This window comes from Gossypium hirsutum, chromosome A11, assembly GCF_007990345.1.
Source record: "Gossypium hirsutum isolate 1008001.06 chromosome A11, Gossypium_hirsutum_v2.1, whole genome shotgun sequence".
NCBI lineage: Eukaryota > Viridiplantae > Streptophyta > Magnoliopsida > Malvales > Malvaceae > Gossypium > Gossypium hirsutum.
The window spans coordinates 100,791,817-100,809,377 of NC_053434.1; the positions used below are offsets into that span (position 1 = coordinate 100,791,817).

At 33.3% G+C, this 17,561-nt stretch overlaps 1 long non-coding RNA gene across 17 annotated transcripts; it reads left to right on the forward strand.

Annotated features, from left to right (window-relative positions):
• The first annotated feature begins 5,920 nt into the window (after positions 1 to 5,920).
• On the forward strand, positions 5,921 to 10,309 carry LOC107893084 (uncharacterized). Of its 17 annotated transcripts, none has more exons than XR_001682716.2 (5): positions 5,921 to 6,198; positions 6,829 to 6,986; positions 7,242 to 7,444; positions 8,792 to 8,902; positions 9,886 to 10,309. It is a non-coding gene; the product is annotated as an uncharacterized lncRNA (long non-coding RNA). The 17 variants fall into 17 exon arrangements; XR_005905165.1 differs by adding an exon at positions 8,109 to 8,177 and having other exon boundaries at positions 5,939 to 6,198; positions 7,227 to 7,444; positions 8,792 to 10,226; XR_005905158.1 differs by having other exon boundaries at positions 5,941 to 6,241; positions 7,227 to 7,444.
• Positions 10,310 to 17,561: the final 7,252 nt, after the last annotated feature.

The window sequence follows — 17,561 nt, forward strand, 5'->3', positions numbered from 1 at the left end:
AGAATACAAACGGAAACCCACTTATCGATTACCCAAAAAAAACAAGGATTAGTAACGCCCCAATAGCAAGGATTAACAATAGAAGCAAGAATGGAACAAAAGTTTACTTCGCCAGCAAGAGAAGAAAACAGCAAGAATAGAAAATAGGGATTTTGTTTTTTGGAAAAGAAAAGAAGAACATCAAAAGCCAACGGAATTTTGGGAAAATAACAAAAAATAAAAATCAATTTTGATTTGCCTTAACTTCCCACTAACCCCTTAATCTCAACACTTCAGCATTTTAGTTCTACCAAAACTCTGTCTGAATTCCGAGCAAAAGTAAATACCTACACTAACGCAGGAATTCGAAGACAGGACCTCCAACACACCAACTCCCTTACCAGTCAAACCAGTAGGCTCATTTTGATATAGAATTACAGGCAATTAAATATAAGCCTACTGAACAGAGATAAGGCTTAAATCCAAAAATAACAAAAATTGCTAAACGTAATGTACAGGCCCAAATTTGCCTTGGCCCAAGAATAGCAACCAAAATAAAATAATAATAAAATACAAAAGTCCAAGTTTTTTTACATACAAGCCCAATTTGTAAAATGAAAATAACCTAAGATCCAAAATTACAAGGCCCAAATGGCCCAAAACCAAAAACATTCTCAGCCAAAAACTAGAAAACCTAGCTGCAAGGAGCGCCGCTACCCTCACCTCCGTACAGCCTTTAGCACTGCCCTCGCCATGTCGCCTCTGTACCTGCACAGACACAAGACAACAAGGGCGGAGAATAGCAACACAAAAGAACAAAAAAAAAAGACAAAAAGAAAACTTTGTATTTGTTTTTTCCTTTTCGACTATAAAAAGCCACAAACACATTTGTATATTTTTTTACACACAATAGAGAAATCAAAATACAAAAATAGTATTCTGAATAGAGAATCTTTTTTCTAAAGGTGGTTTTTTTCTTTTCTGCTTTCCTTTTCATTTTTTATTTCGTTTATTTTTAAAGAAAACAAAAAAAATATAAAAGAAGATAATCGAAACCTTACTGTCGTTCTCGCATCGGGCCGCTGTAGGTGGCTGAGGTTTGTCAATTCCGATTAAAATTGATTTCCAATAGGTTCGGAGACTAAAAAAAAGGGTTTTTTTTATTTTTTTGACCGCTGTAGATGGCGGCGCCATCGCTGGCGGCCACCATGGTGGTTCGGGAATCGAAGTATTACTGACCATGGGGGCTTTCGAAAGAGGAGCTGAGAGATTTTTTCAAATTTTCTTGGTTTTGAAGGCTGAAAATGAATTTTTTGTAAAATTTTTTAGCTTTTATAAGCGCACAAATCGGCGCCGTTTTAGTGCCAGTGCGCATAGGCCAAAACGACGTCGTTTTGAGCTGGATCGGACTGACTAGACCCAAACCACCTAGGATCTGCGTGTTTTTGGGCAAATGGTCTATTTGCTTCATGAGTCCTTCCGCCTTTTAATTATTTTACAGTTCGATTTTCTTTATTTTTTAATTTGGCCTAATGATTTCACTTTTATTTCATTTTAGTCCTGCATAAAGTGCCGCGTTTTGGAGGGCGAGGATATTTTCCCTTTGGTCCCTCCATTTCATTCGCGCATTGCAATATGATCCCCTATTTTACTTTATTTCGACTCTTTGCCCCATTACATTCCATTCGATTTTCAATCTAGTCCTTTTTTCATTTATTTTATTATAATTTAGACTTTGAATTTTATTTTAATCCCGATCCAATCCTTTATTTACTTAACTTCAAGCTCTTATTTTATATGCATGATTGTTCTGTTTTATTTTATTTATTTATTTATCTTCTTTTAATATTTAAATTGTTATTATTTTCATTTTATTTGCATTCTATATTTTTTATGCCTTTATTTATTTTTCCTTACGTTATTATTGTTACTATTATCATATTATTTATTCATCTATTTCTTATATTATATATCCCTCATATATATATTAAATATTTTAATGCTTACATTCTCTTCATTTAAATATTTGTTGTTCTTATTATTTTCTCGCTACTAATATTTATTTATTTGTCCATCTATCTATTATTTGTTTCTTTTATATATTTTCTCGTATTTCCCTTTTATTGTTTTCCTTTTTTTATTTTACTTATTTGTTATTATTATCATATTATTAAATTAATTAGTTTTGCATTATTATTACTATTACTATTATATTTCTTTTACATTTATTTACCTACTTTTTTTTCTTACAAACATTTATTTTATCATTTATTTGTTTGTATCCTTTTATATAATTTTAAAACTTTAGATCTTTATTATTATATTATTATTACTATCATCATCATTATTATTAATATTATTATTTTTAATTTGTTTTACACAATATATATTTATTCATTTGATATTAGGTCTTAGCTTCAAATTTTCAGTTTTTTATTCTTATTATTTGTCTTTTTGGCTTGTTTATTTTACTCTATTTTCGATCTTCGTATTTTCATTTATATTATCACATTTATTATTATTTTGTTATGCATATCAACATTGTAATCCATTTTACATTCTGCTACCAAATTGTGTTACATCTTACCTGACACATTAGACTTTGTTTTTTAAAGTAATCGATACTCCGCATTTTGAAATTCGAAAGGTCGTTCCCTAACTTACGGGGTTTCGACTTTCTCGATGAATCCAAATACCCGAACATTTTTTAAGCATAAATAAATTTTAAATAATCTCAGGAATTACGAAAAGATCGTGTTTTAACTTACGGAATATGATTTCTTTCTAAAACCGAGATAATCGAATGCCTTTTAAATGATTTTTTTCGGCGTTTATTCTCAATTCAGGGATTTAAGACATCGTGTCTTAACTTACAGGACGTAATTCTCTTCCTCGATTAACGTGAAATATGCCCTTTTTCTCACAAAATTTCCAATCACACGATATTTTAAACAAAGGATCGTATTTTAAATCTCTTCAAGATTTTCAATTCTCGACACTAAAGAACACGAAGTAATCAACTAGGTACCAATTTGGGCGTTACGAGGGTGCTAATCCTTCCTAGTGCGCAACCGACTCCCGAACCCATCTTTCTGAATTTCGTAGACCAAAAGTGTTGTTTTAATAAATCAAACCGTTTATTAAAAACAACCATCTTACGAGGTGACCCGATCCCATCTCATCAAAAAGGATTGGTGGCGACTCCCACGTTTGTTTTTGTTTTCAAAATCAAAGTCGACCCCCTTTTAAAAAAAAAGGTTTTGACAAGTAAGGCTTGAACTTGGGACCTCTCACACACACCCAGAACACTTAACCACTAAAGCAGATATACACTTGTGTAAAAATTTTACAGAAGCAGAAATAAGAAAATTAGGGCGTTACACAAACAACATATGAGAATTATTTTAAATTAAAGAATCTTCTGGCTCTTTAATGAATGTCCATATGAATTTTTAATTAATTTTTGCATCATATATGATCCATGATGGTCTAACTGGTCACGCCAAGTAGTAAATGCATTTGTATCAGTAAACTTCTGGTTTACTTTAACATGTGTTTCAATTGTTCTAAATTGTAACAAATTAATAATTTTACTATCATTCATTTTACTTTGTATCCACATATAAGTTCTATTGTGACATTTACTACTGGAAATGTCTAAATCAATGTGAATATTATAATGTCACTAAGTCAACAAAATAAATATAATTTCTAAACAATTATATGCAATATTCGCTTCAGGGAATATGCCAAAATCTTCAAATATCTTTAAAAAAATTGCAACTTCAAGTGCATCCAACCATAATGAGCTTTAGATAGAATTATCATATTTTATTGCTTATAAATAGATCTTTCACAGTCAAATATTTTGCTTCCAACCCCTTAATGTGAAATATAATATTTTCCTTAGTCAAAATCTCAATATAAGATCCATTATAAATGATACATTGTTATATCTATGTTTTAGATGCTTTAATGTTGTATGAATTGTGATTGACTCTTTGGATGTATTCGACAAAGTTTTGACAAGTGAAAAATCCCGGTTGAACCTTAGGAATAGAATAGGATACAAGTGACATGTCAATAGGAACCCATGTGTATATGCGATTATTTAATCCGGGTGCTGGTCTCGTATGTCCTACCAGTGGCTGGGTAGTCCGGCATGTGTTGCGGATACCTGACAGCTTGTGTGAACAGCACTGTGTAGCTACGTCCTGACAGCTTGTGTGAGTAGACCCGTGAATAGCTCAAAAACAAGCCTATATGTATTATGAGATATGAGGTAGCTTCGGCTACATATATGGTACTTGTGTGCAAGATTTCTAAGTATCCGTTAATATTCTGAGTGTTCAACGGGAATGTCAAAGTTGTGAAAGGATACGGTTATGTTGTGAGTTGGTACAGGTATGTACGTAAATACTACAGGAAAATATGGCTTTAGCGGCGTTTTTAGTGGCGTTTAATCAAAAAACACCACAAAAATTGTAAAATACAGAGCAATAGCAGCGTTTGCGGTAAAACGCCGCTAAAAACCAGAGCATTAGCGACGCTTTCGGTAAAACGCCACTAAAAACCAGAGCATTAGTGGCGCTTTTGCTAAAACGCCGCTAAAAGTCATATAACCCTTAAAACTCTAAACCCTAAAAAAATTATAAACACTAATCTATAACCCCTAAAATAATAATTATTAAAAATTATGGTTATAAAATATATTAAATATTTTCTTATATAATCGTAAAAAGAGATAGTATTGAATTTAAAATATTGAATTAATTATCATTATAGTTTAAGGTTTATGGTTTAAGATATATGGTTTAAGGTTTAATGTTTAGGAGTTAATTAGTATTTGAAGGTTTAAGATGAATTATGGGTTTAGAGATTATGGTTTAGGGTTTAGGGTTGGAGTTTAAGGTGTAAGGGTTTGGGGTTAAGGGTTAAGGGTTTAAGGTTAAGTGTTTAGTGTTTATGGGATAGGGGTTAAGAGGTTTAGGGTTTAGATTAATTAGTATTTTTTAATTATATATTAAATGATTTCTTATATAATTGTAAAAGAGATTATATTAATTTGAATATATTAAACTTATGATTATAGTTTAAATTATTTAAGAGATAATAGATAAACTTTATATATATTAAATGGTTTAAGATTTAATTTAAAAATATTTTCATATATTAAAAATAATTCAATTCAAATTAATTCCTCTACACTTAATTTATTTAAGTGAAATTTAAACTTAAAATTTAGTCCTTATATTTTAATTTGATTAGTTTTAGTCCTTGTATTCTTCAAATCGATCAATTTTATCTTTTGTACTTTTCAAAATTTAAAATTTTAGTCATGATCACTCAAATGATAGCAATTATATATGTTTGGTTAAATTCTGCTATTAGTCTTGGTATTGTGCGTAAAGTTGTAGGTTGAGTTTATGTTATCCAATTAGATCATTCTTGGTCCCTATACTTTTCGAATTTTGAAATTTTAATATTGACACAAATAATAATCGTTAAATCCGTAACTGGCTTTTTGTGAGTAATATGTTTGTTACATTAGATTTTAGAAATAACAAAACATAATGAATTTAATAGCTACCATTTAATTAATACTACAATTTCAAAATTTCAAAATTACAATGACTAAAAATAACAAAATTAAAGTAAAATGACTAAATCCACAACTTACATATAATTCAATGACTAATAGAAAAAAAATAATAATTAAAAATATTTAACTTGTTTATATTTAAAAAATTAATAAATATCAAATGAAAATAACATGTATATATTTATAAAAAAAATTAAAACAATGTCATTAGGTTTAAGTAAATTTAGTTAAGTATTTATAAATATGATGTTTTTTAAAAAAACGCCTCAAAAAAACATAACTGTTAAACGGGATCGTTTTCCTTTCTAAAATGTTTTCTTTTTTTGTGTCCGACACTAAAACCCCTAATTTTTCCCCCTAAAATCAGTATCCTCAAAACACCCCCAATCTCCCCCCTCCGTTGCCCTTTTCAATAAAGAAACTCTCCAATAGCAGCGTCTCCGTTGTCTGGGTGTCTCTTGCTTCCCCGGCGCCGGAGGAAGAGGTGTGGCTGCTCTCCGGCCGATTAGCAAAGAAGAGTTGCTTCTTAAAGTTCCAAAATCTGCCATAATCACAACTGACTATCTTCTTTCAAGAGATGAAACTTTTTGGCTTCCTTTGGATGCAACTGCATCTCAGTACGTTGGCTTTTTTAAGCTAAAAAAAATTTGCAACTAAAATGTTAGTAAACGCAAGGCTGTTTGGAAAGCATTGTTCAGTACGTTGAAAATGCATTTCACCTCACTGGAGGCTTAATTCCAAACTGGAGCCTTTTGCTCCAGGCAAAATTTAGCAACTTCAGTTGCTTTTTCTTTTCCTCTTTTACCCATATCTTCTTCAGTTCTTCATCTTCTCTTCTCAGCATATTCTGTTTTGTTTCCTTTCTTTCTCTCTTTCTCATGCAAATCTACCATGAATTCTTCGCTGGGTCTTGGCTTAAGGCGATGGTCGTTCTTTGATTTCTAATATTTTTATTTTAATGAATTATGCTGATTGTCATCAAATTGAGAGAAAGTGTAGTAGCCGATGAAGATTACAGATTATCTATTGGGTTTTCAGTCATTAACTTGGAATTGTGGAATTGTGGATTATGCTGTTTCAATGAATTAGAAGATGAATTATGCTGTTTTTGTTGGATCTTCAGTCATTAACTTGGAAGTAGACAAAGAAAAGCATGTGATTGTCCTCCCTAGGAATTTTCTACTTGATAGAATAGTAATTCTTTTTCTGCTTCATGTTAACTGTGTTTCTTCTTTTGCCCTTTCCAGATGGATTTCCAAGAGCAATTCTTCAAGGAACGAATCAAATTTATCTATGAAGCAAGGGATGAGAAGGAAGAGAGTTTTGAGAAGATGCAACAGCAAGAGCGTGAGAAGGTCAAGCAGTCTAACCCCAATCCTTCAAATGCAGAGGAATACAGGCGCAGGTACATAATTTTGATACTTCTGTGAATTTCCTTGTGTAATTTGATTGATACTGGTAATCTTACAGTATATGACCGTTTCACATAAAAACAGATGGTTTAATCTCATAAGATGAAATGCTGCTAGATATCTCTTTTCTGTTTACCTGTTGAAGTTATGAGATATTCGTGTATTTTTCTTTTCATATCTTTTGAAAAATTATTTGTAAGGCGGATGAAATTGCAAAATTCATAAAGTTCTAGGATGAAGAGATGCAGGCTTTTGTGGCAGAGAGGGATAAGCTGATTAAAGCACACGAAAAGAAGATGGTTAGCATGAGAGAGAGGCATTGGCAGGAAGAAGTTGAGCTTGAAAAGGAGTTTGATGCTGAATTGAGCCACCTCATGGAGAAGTACACTCTAGATGGCTCAAAAGTCAACGCCGGCAATACTTGATTGTGGAATTGTAGGGGAATGCAATGGTATGTACACATGTGGTAAAAATACTTTAATCTCTCTGTTTCCTAAGGAAACTTCTGTGATGACAGTGAAAATTTCTCCATCTTGATTTACAACTCTTAAAATAGTATGTTAAAAGATTGGAATATATGGGTAAAAAAAAGTTAAATCTAAAGTTGCATCTATGGTTGCCATATTATGCTTGTGTTGTTTGCTTAGACATGGTTCAAATAAGAACTTGGAATGAATCTACGATTTCTTTCCTATTATGTTGCAATGTTTTGGTTCAATGACATTGCTCTTTCTAGATTATGGGCTGCACCTTTCATGCAACTTGAAACCAAAGCTAATCATATGTTTTGTAAAGAAGGAAATAGAAATAATGTTATTTTTGGCTCGGTATGAGGGCTAAAAATTTTGAGGGTGTAGCTAACTGTCAAATTAATAGAAGTTTCGAAAAATATTATTTTTTGCATGAGCACTTTTTGAGAACAACTTTGTTGTGAACAATTTATTATGCGCCTTGGCGTAGGATCTAGCCAATTTGTTATGCATTATGATGGAGCTATCTATGAAGCTGCTGTTCAGATTATGCTGAATACATTGCTTATTGAATCTCATCAAACTCTTTGATTACTCTTAAATCCTGTTCTTAGCTGTTTTTTCATTATACTTATTATTTTACAGCAACCTTGAGAAAGAAAGAAGAGGCTTGATTCTTGCCAGTTTTTTCCCTTGATTTGGATTAACACACAAGTATGCTTTTTTGTATGACAATTTTTTTTACATGTTTGGAAACCAAATATTCATTTGTTTGTATACTATAGTTTCATCACACTTTGATTGATTCAAATCTAAATTTTTGTGAACAAATATTGTTGTACAATATTAGTTGCATCTTCTAGTGTCTTTCTTTTTTGCAATATATAACTGCAATTGAGTATAGATTGAAAATCGAGTCTATAGCTGTGTACATTTATTTGAAGAAGCAATTTGATTGTCAAGAGTTGTTCTAAGTACTTAGGGGCAGTATAAATAAGAAAGATAGGAGAGATTAATGGAGATGTTAACTATAGGATTAAAGGTGGAGCTTGTCTATTTTTTCCTGGATTCAATCAATAAGTCTATGTTTTGAATGGTTTTCTTTTGTTGCAAAGGATGGTGCACAGGATGAATTCAGTTTTATGCTGTATTTTAAAATGCTATGCTGTATGTATGCTGATCTGCATTTTATTCTCTTGTGTTCTTTGTCTGGTGATGTTCAAATTGTTAGGGAACTTGTTACAAATACTTTTTAAAATGTCAACAACATTTTATTTCAGCGTATACCTTTTTTTTATTCTTGCTATGTCTGGTGTTTGGTATTGCAGGCAGAGCTCGAGTCTTTTAAAATGGAATATGCAAATGCACGACTGGAATGTAATGCAGCTGATGAACGTGCTAATATATTGGCTTCTAAAGTCATTGGTTTGGAAGAGAAGGTAACAAAGTTTTAATGGGTAAATGTTTTCTTCCTTCTCCAATTTCATTCTATTCATAACAGAACATATATCACTCTTGATAATAATGCTAAAAGATCAGTAAGCTGCCATGTTCGTATATGCATGGTTGTAATATATACCATATGAAGGATGTTTCTTGGACGTATAGTAGAGCTGCAACGTTTTTAAGTGCTAGTTTAACTTAAGTAGCTCTCTAGTCCTTTTTTATATTTGATTTGATCCTGTTTTTTTCTTGTTTTATATGATATTATTAGCATTTGGAGTTTCTTACTTTATTCTTGTTTTATATGATATTATTAGCATTTGGAGTTTCTTACTTTATTCCATTGAATATATTTCTAAGGCTAAGTTTCATTTCTGAACTTCTGGTGTTAGCAGAAAAGGTTGGTTCCTCCTGCATGTTCTTGTTATTTGTATTCCATAGAGATTGGATCTATAAAGTTGCTCTCTCTCTATTTGCAATGCAAAGTAAACTGCAGTGGAGCATTTCTACTATCTTCGGGTGGAGGATGCTTGTATATATCTTGGATTTTATAACATCCATATACTATAAGGGCATGGTTACATTCTAGAAATTCCTTCCATTCTTCAATTCTGGTTATAAATTATAAGTACGAGGGTTCAAGATATTTAAAAGCACTATTTTTTTATCACCTGATTTCTTGAATTGTTTTGTATGTTTGTTTTGTTTCAAGTTAGATTCATATTTGAACCTACAAGAAAGGACCTCACTTTTTCTTAGCTTTACCGATAATTCAGTCTCAAAGGATAAAATAGTGTAGTATTGCTATATGGTCTGTATAGCTGACCTTCCAATAGTTGGCAAAGGCTTACATGTTATATTAATCTGTAATCCATATATAATTCCTTGCACCAGTAATCTCAGTGAGATTGTATCTTATACTTATGTTGTTACAAAGCTGATATTACCGATTTTAAAAATGTTTCTGGCATGTGAACAGGCCTCTGAGCACTTATGGCTGAATTTAATGGTGCACCAGTCCCATCTGATTCACTCTCTTAGTAGCTTGTTATTGAACAAATGCAGGTATTGTAGCATAGCAATTTCTTGAGACACTTGAAGTTAAAAGGGGTTGCAGTTTTGGGGTTTCCGACATTAATAAGGGTTGTTGTCCACATTTTGTTTATTTGTTTGGTTTTTCTTTTTCAGTTAATCAGCATGCTTGTATTAATCCAGATGCAACGGTAGTTGGATGATGAATGATATAATTGACTCGTTCAAGCTTTTGATGGTTTTTGAACCATGAACAATAAGAAATGAATCGGATATGTTGATGAAGAATTGAACATGTGGTTTCTATTGGATTTCTTCTGAAATTAAGAGATGAATCATTTTTCATTCATCATTGCATTGCTTCATCTTTAGCTCAAATGTGAATCATTTTGCATTTTCTCTACTGATGAATATTCCAATCTATTGGACAAATACACTAGTGTGATGTTGGAAACATGGATCTAAATTTGAAGTGTATGCCTTGGGTTTCAATATAAATGAAGCAGAAATTATATATTTAAATTTGATTTATTATATAAACGGTAAGAATGAAATGAAAAGTATAAAATATTTTGAAAATATGAATGTTACATTTTAAAAAATATTTTATCCAATTTCTGTTGAAATAATGTTTTGATTGATTGTAGGTTAAACAGGGATTTAACAATTGCTAATGTTATAAAGTCATATTTTGACATCTTTAATCTTATATTATAACTCCAATGTTAAACTAAATCAAACTTAAAGTTTAAGTTAATTTTTATCACCCCCAATGTCTTATAATATTGTTCAAATTAGTAAAACATTTTAAAAGATTTAGTATGTAGGCAAAATTTCATACAAACATAGATAACGGAAGTAGTCCAATTGAGTAACACTGTTAAACCCTCTTGTTAAATTGAGCTGTTCAGCAACTTATGTGCTAGGAATTAGTAAAAACTAGCAATAGCATATTTATGTAATTGTAATAATTCATTTTTAATTATTTATTATTGAAAATAAATATAATTGTAATAATTTTTAATCATTTATTATTTTTTGTAATTGTTAAATAATTTTAAAAACTTCTATTATATATCATTTTTAATCTAATGTCCTTAAAAGTCATTTTCTATTTTCACCTCACCGCTACAGCTGCGTTTGAATCCAAACACACACTCCACCGCTGTTTCTAATCTCACTGCTACAGTACCCAATCTCACCGCTACAGTAACTAATCTCACCGCCACCGCTGTTTTTAACCTCACCGGAGCTAAACACACCACCCATCCAAACTAAGCTTTTGTCTCTTGCACTCAAAGCCCATCCTTCTCACTCTTCTACCCAGGTTTGCTTTTGTGTTTCAGTATTCGATATATGTTTTAATCTGCGTTTCAACCAAACACAACGACTAGACTAAAGCAATTTGCCTATTTTCATTTGCAAGGCAGGTATTCACTGTTTGTTTGTTATATGAAATCAATAAAGGAAAGGCTTCTCCATGCACCCTTATTTTCTACACTTGCCTCGTAGTTATTCCATACTCGCCGCTTTCGGTGAACTTGAAACGCAAGCCTTGCAAGTTCTGTCTCTTATTTTACCTCTTTTGCTTTTGCTTTTGCTTTCTCACATTTGCTTCACTTGTATTTCTTTTTTTCTTTTTTTTCTTTCTAACCTTGCTATTTATTTCGTTCTTAGGTGGATTATGCCATCTGGGCTGCTCAGAAAGCTGTCACAAAAGCTAAATACGAGTGGGAACAAGCCTTCACTCTCATGAAGGAACTTAAGCTTAAGCCTCCACTTCTCACTTTCAGGGCTTGGATTTGGGCTACTGGGACTGTAAGTTCACAGTGTTTATGCTTCTCTGGGTTTTTCTTTTTCGGTTTTTATTTATGTTGGACAACTTTAACTTAGACTGTTATGCACATTTCACACGCATGCGTATGGATAAATGTTTGGATAAACAAGCATACATGGGTTCCTAATTTATCTTCTCGTGTCTCTACTTAACATTTTTCTACATATTATTGCTTTGATAAAGGTTCAGATTATTGCTCGGGAAAAAATACCGCAGACTTCCGGAAATATATGTTATTTATGCAAACATTTCTTAGTAAGATGAGATTAAAATTTTGGAGTGTCAAACAAATAATACTATTTGAAAAGTTCAAAATTGGAACAGACTGCTGCTTTAAAGTATCTGTATGGATGGTCACGTCATCACCCAAAGTATGGTACTCTTGCGCCACCGGAGCTTGCTAATTCTTTGTATTATGCATATATAAGTACACTAGGGTATAATTCTTTGTTTTTTTGGTTAGTTTTTTTCTTTTGGAACAATGTCTTGATATTGCAATCTTGGTTTGAGTGTAAGCTGCTTCCTCTAATGTTACTGTGGGATAGTTTGCTTATGTTGTGAATGTTGTGATTACAAGAGTGTCTTTTTGCATATGATTTCCATGACTGCAGTGATTATATTTTGGACTTAGAGTTTTACATACGGTGACAGGATATAATTTTCCTTAAGATTATAGAAGCTTATCCCTAACATTACATTTTGGAAATGTTATTGTTATATTTTGGTGTTAATCAAAGTGTTTTCTGCCATACATGTGATAACCCAACATGTCAATCTTCTGTGTGCCAAACTCATATGGGTTGCATCATCTTTTCCTCTATTTCTCTTCTTTCTTATCTTTCAATGGTAAAGTGATGCATTGGTGTGTTATACAGCTCTCTTATAGGGTTGAATTATTTACTTGCTCCATCTTTGTAACCTTAGGCTGCTAAAAAGATGCTCCAAATAACATGTTGCACCTAGTTGGACCTTAGAAGACAAACTAGCTCTTCTATTCAGCTCCATGTAATTAGTTATTTGATTTGTTGAAACTATTGGTTGATTTAGATGATTTGATTATGCACTTCCTCAATTTACATATACCCTTGATCATCTCTTCCAAGATGCCTTTATTAATGCATTCAGATCTTGCATATGCAGTTTGATTTGTTTAGCCTCTGTTACTGAGATTGTCCATTTAAAATTATTTGATGATAAACTTCCCTTTGCCTGTGGTGGCCATATTTTCAGCACTATTGAATTTAGTCTTTTGGTCTATGTCTGGATCTTTAGGCACTAGATTTGAAGCCAAACTATGTGCGTGCTTGGGCAAACATGGGTATCAGTTACACCAACCAGGTTTGTTATCTCCTGCACTGTTCTCTCATTGTCTTGACATTCATGAAAAGGGAACTGCATTTCTTACTTTATGTCTTCATTTCCTTTTGCATATTAAATTTATGCTTATTAATTAAACAACATAAATGATATTTTTTTGATCTCTTTAATTATCTGGGTCCATCCTACATAATAGTCAAATTTATTAATCAGCTAGCCACTATTATTTGTGTGACTTAAGATTGAGTCTGGATTTCAGCAATTTTTAAATGTAGTCAATGTTATTCAGAATTTTTTAATGTAGTCAATGTTATTCAGAATTTTTTAATGTAGTCAATGTTATTCCGGTATAAAATACAGTTGGTACTAATTATATGAGTGCTTACCGATTGATTTTGCCTTTACCGACCGAAGTATGGTATAACGGTTGTGACAGCCCAAAATTGATCCTAGTCGGGAAGTGGTTTCGGGACCACAAAACCGAGTCATACTAATAATTAGCCATCATATTTGATGCTTATTATATGTATATATGCATGTGTGAAAATTTCATGCTTGAATTTTGTTAATTGTAAGTGAATTTTATTAAATAGGACTTATGTGAGAAAATTTAGAAATGTGCTAGGCAAATGTGAAGTGGCCTATTAATGCATGTTATGAAAATGATGGGTTTGCATGTCAAATTACCCAAAATTTGAGCTAGTGGCTGGCCATGCTATGGGTGGAAACATGTTGGGAACATGTTGGCTTAGTGTGTTATGTTAGAAAGAATAAATAAAAGGGTTAGTAATTAAGTAATGAAAAGGGAGGGGTGATGAAAACAAAGTTGTCTCATCCATCCCCCCCATTTGCCGTAACTAGACAAAAAAAAAGAGAAAGAGTGTGTTCATCTTCTTCTCCATCTTGCCAAAACCGAAACAAAAAGGAAAGAAATAGGGAAGTTTTCATTAAGGCAATTCGGCAACCCTTTTTCTAGTGGGAGGTGAGTTTTGAAATGTTGGTTTTAACTTCCTTTGTATGTTGAGCTAATTGTTGAAATGCATTTCGGCAATGTCATGAAAAATCAAACTTTTATGGTGGTTTGGGCATTAAGCCGTATATCAAGAGGTTAGGAGTAGAGGTTGTTTCATGTTGTATTGAATAAGTAGAGATTATTATGAGGTTGAAATTTGTGGAATTTTAGTTAAGTAATGCTTGGTACATTCGGCCATATGGGTTAATGGAATGTTCATTTTATTTGTTAATTTCTTTTATGAGAAATGGGTAATTGTTAAAGCCGAATGAGTTATGGAAGTTTTTATAAATGTATGAAGTTCAAGGTGCAAAATTTTAGTCTTGATGTTATGGATAATTCGGTTGAGATATGGGGAGAGGGAGTTGTCATTTAGGTTAAGATCAAAGGGATGAGCAATAAGCATTAAAAGGTAAAATGTGTGAAACTTAAAGTGTGAAAATCTATATGTAATTACATAGGAAATGTTAAAAAAACTAACATGGTATATTCGGCCATGTAGAGTACATCCTAGAGACATTATATTTAATTCCCTACAATCGACTAAATGGGTGATTAGTAAGAGTGATTGCCGAATATACTAACATACATATGCATGTGTAATTGGATTGTAAATATTTAGCAAGGCGGTTAAACTAGTTGATTTATTGATTAAGCTCAAGGAGTTAAAGGAGGAGAATCAAGCAAAGGCAAAGAAAAGATCATCGAGTAGCCGAGTTGGAACCGTCTTACCCAACACAAAGTAAGTCATTAAGCATATAGTTTGTATTAATTTAAATGGTCATAACGTCTATGTAATGATGCTGAATGGAATGATAAATATATATATACATGTATGTATGTGGTGATGAAAGTGTCGAATGAGAAGAAAAGAGGTGAGATGTATTGAGTTGTTGATCTCGGCACTAAGTGTGCGGGTATAAACATTTATGATCATGAGATTGGCGCTAAGTGTGCGGGTTTAAATTGTACAGCACTAAGTGTGCGAGTTTGATTATATAGCACTAAGTGTGCGAGTTTGATTACATAGCACTAAGTGTGCGAGTTGATTATATAGCACTGAGTGTGCGGACTTAATATATACTTTTGAATCACTATGGACACTAAGTGTGCGACATTATTGAGTTGATCACGGACAGCGGATCGGGTAAGTACCTTGAGTTCGTGACTAATAGGCGTTATGTTTATATTTGAAGTTGAGCTTGGTAAGTTTGAACCTATGTGACAATTATAATTGAAGTCACGTACATAAGATTTATCGTGGAATAGGTGAAAGGTCGTTTAGTTGTATGATTGTAACGAAAATAAAATGATGTATGAAAATGCCTCGAATATCCTATTGATTAGTATATGGAATGTGAATGCATGACTTGGTATGAGATTGAACCGATAGGTTTGAGGAACTATGGTATGGTTCGGTATGGATGGAGTAACTAGCCTCGTTCCATTTTGCTTCCTCTTGTGATAATGTTATTAATGGATGGTAGTGCATTGCTTATGACTTACTGAGTTATATACTCACTCGGTGTTTCCTTGTCACCTATTTTAGGTTTCTTGGACTCGTCTCTTTTTGCGTGATCGGGCCGTCATTGGAGTCATCACACCGGCTAGCAAGTTTTGGTACTTTCTTCTTAGTCGGCTTAGGAGAACATTTCGGCATGTATAGGCTATTATGTTGTGTTTGAACTTTGGTATGTAAACTTTTAGCCATGCGAAAATGGCATAAATGTTCGGTTGGGTTTGGTTTCATAACGTTAGGTCGTAAATCTTGATAATTCGACCTTTTTATGCCATATGTCATGGTTGATTATTTTTGGTGTTAAAATTCATGATATGGCAATAGTGTAGTAGGGAGATGTTTGACAATGATTAGCCTTTGGCATGGCTAGTCATGATCATAATTGGTGATATGTATGATGAATTACTAGTTAGATCAAGGAGAAATCACGAAATGGGCATAGTTGCTTTCGTAACAGATGCTGGCAGCAGCAGTGACGTGAGATTGAAAAATCACTAAAAATAGTAGGAGTGGAATTAATTGATGAATAAATTATTTAATCTAAGCTCGATGAGTCTATTTTCATATAGAAGTAACGAAACGATCATATGGACAGTATGTTAAGAGATATTCAGGTTCTCGTGAGACAGGGCCAGAACGGTTTCTGGATTCCCTGTTCCGACTTTGGAAATTTATTATAAATTAACCAGAGATAATTAGGAGTCATGCCATATACGTACAGATTCCTCTCTGAGTCTAGTTTCTATAGAAACAAACGACATCAGTATTGAAGCTCTGTGCAGGGAGATATCTAAGTCGTAATGCACAAAGGTCAGTGTAGTCGATCCCTGTAACATGGGAGACTTTGACTAATAAACTGTACTAATTGGCCCGACCAAAAATTCTACAAAAATTCTACCATATAGGTATATGAGTCTAGTTCCAGGGAAAATTTACGGAACTGGATTTTGAGTTTCAGAACTCAAGATATGATTTTTAAAGCTACTAGTACGCAGATTGGCAGCTTGTCTGGGAAATGTCAAATAAGTGGTTTGAAGTCTGTTAGCACCTCGTGTTCGACTCCGGCGACGGTCTCGGGTTCGGGGCGTTACATTTTATTGGTATCAGAGCTATGGTTTAGTCGGTTCTAGGACTACCATAGCACGTATGAGTCTAGCTATACATGCCGAATGTTAATGTTTAAATGTGTGATGACTTCTGACGGTTAAAATTTATGTTTTGATTAGTAAATGGATCCCGGTGTAGAGAGAACCTTGGCGGATGACATTGAAAGTGTAGCGGCTACTCCTGCACAAGGGACACCGCCTGTTGAACCTCAGTCATTTGCGAATAATCAAGGTGAGGGGGCTAAACAAGCCTTCTTTACCATGATGAATGAGTGGGTCGCGCAATATGCCCGAACCAATCCGGCTGTCCAACAATTCCCGAATTTGAATAATCCACCCCAAGAGCCCGTAATGCCATCAGTCACTGATCCTGTGAGGCTGAGTAAGCCACCTGTAGACTTGATTAGGAAGCGCGGGGCTGAGGAGTTCAGGGCCATAGTTACTGATGATGCTGAAAGGGCTGAGTTCTGGCTTGATAACACCATTCGGGTGTTTGATGAACTGTCATGCACACCCGATGAATGTCTAAAGTGTGCTATATCCTTGTTGCGGGACTCAGCCTACTATTGGTGGAGGACCCTGATTTCCATAGTCCCAAACGAACGAGTTACTTGGGACTTCTTTCAAACGGAATTCCGAAAGAAATATATTAGTCAACGGTTCATTGATCAAAAGCGCAAGGAATTCTTGGAACTCAAGCAAGGCCGTATGACAGTATCTGAATACGAACATGAATTCGTAAGACTCGGTAGGTATGCCCGGGAGTGTGTAGCTGATGAGGTTGCTATGTGCAAAAGATTCGAAGAAGGATTGAATGAAGATTTAAAGCTAC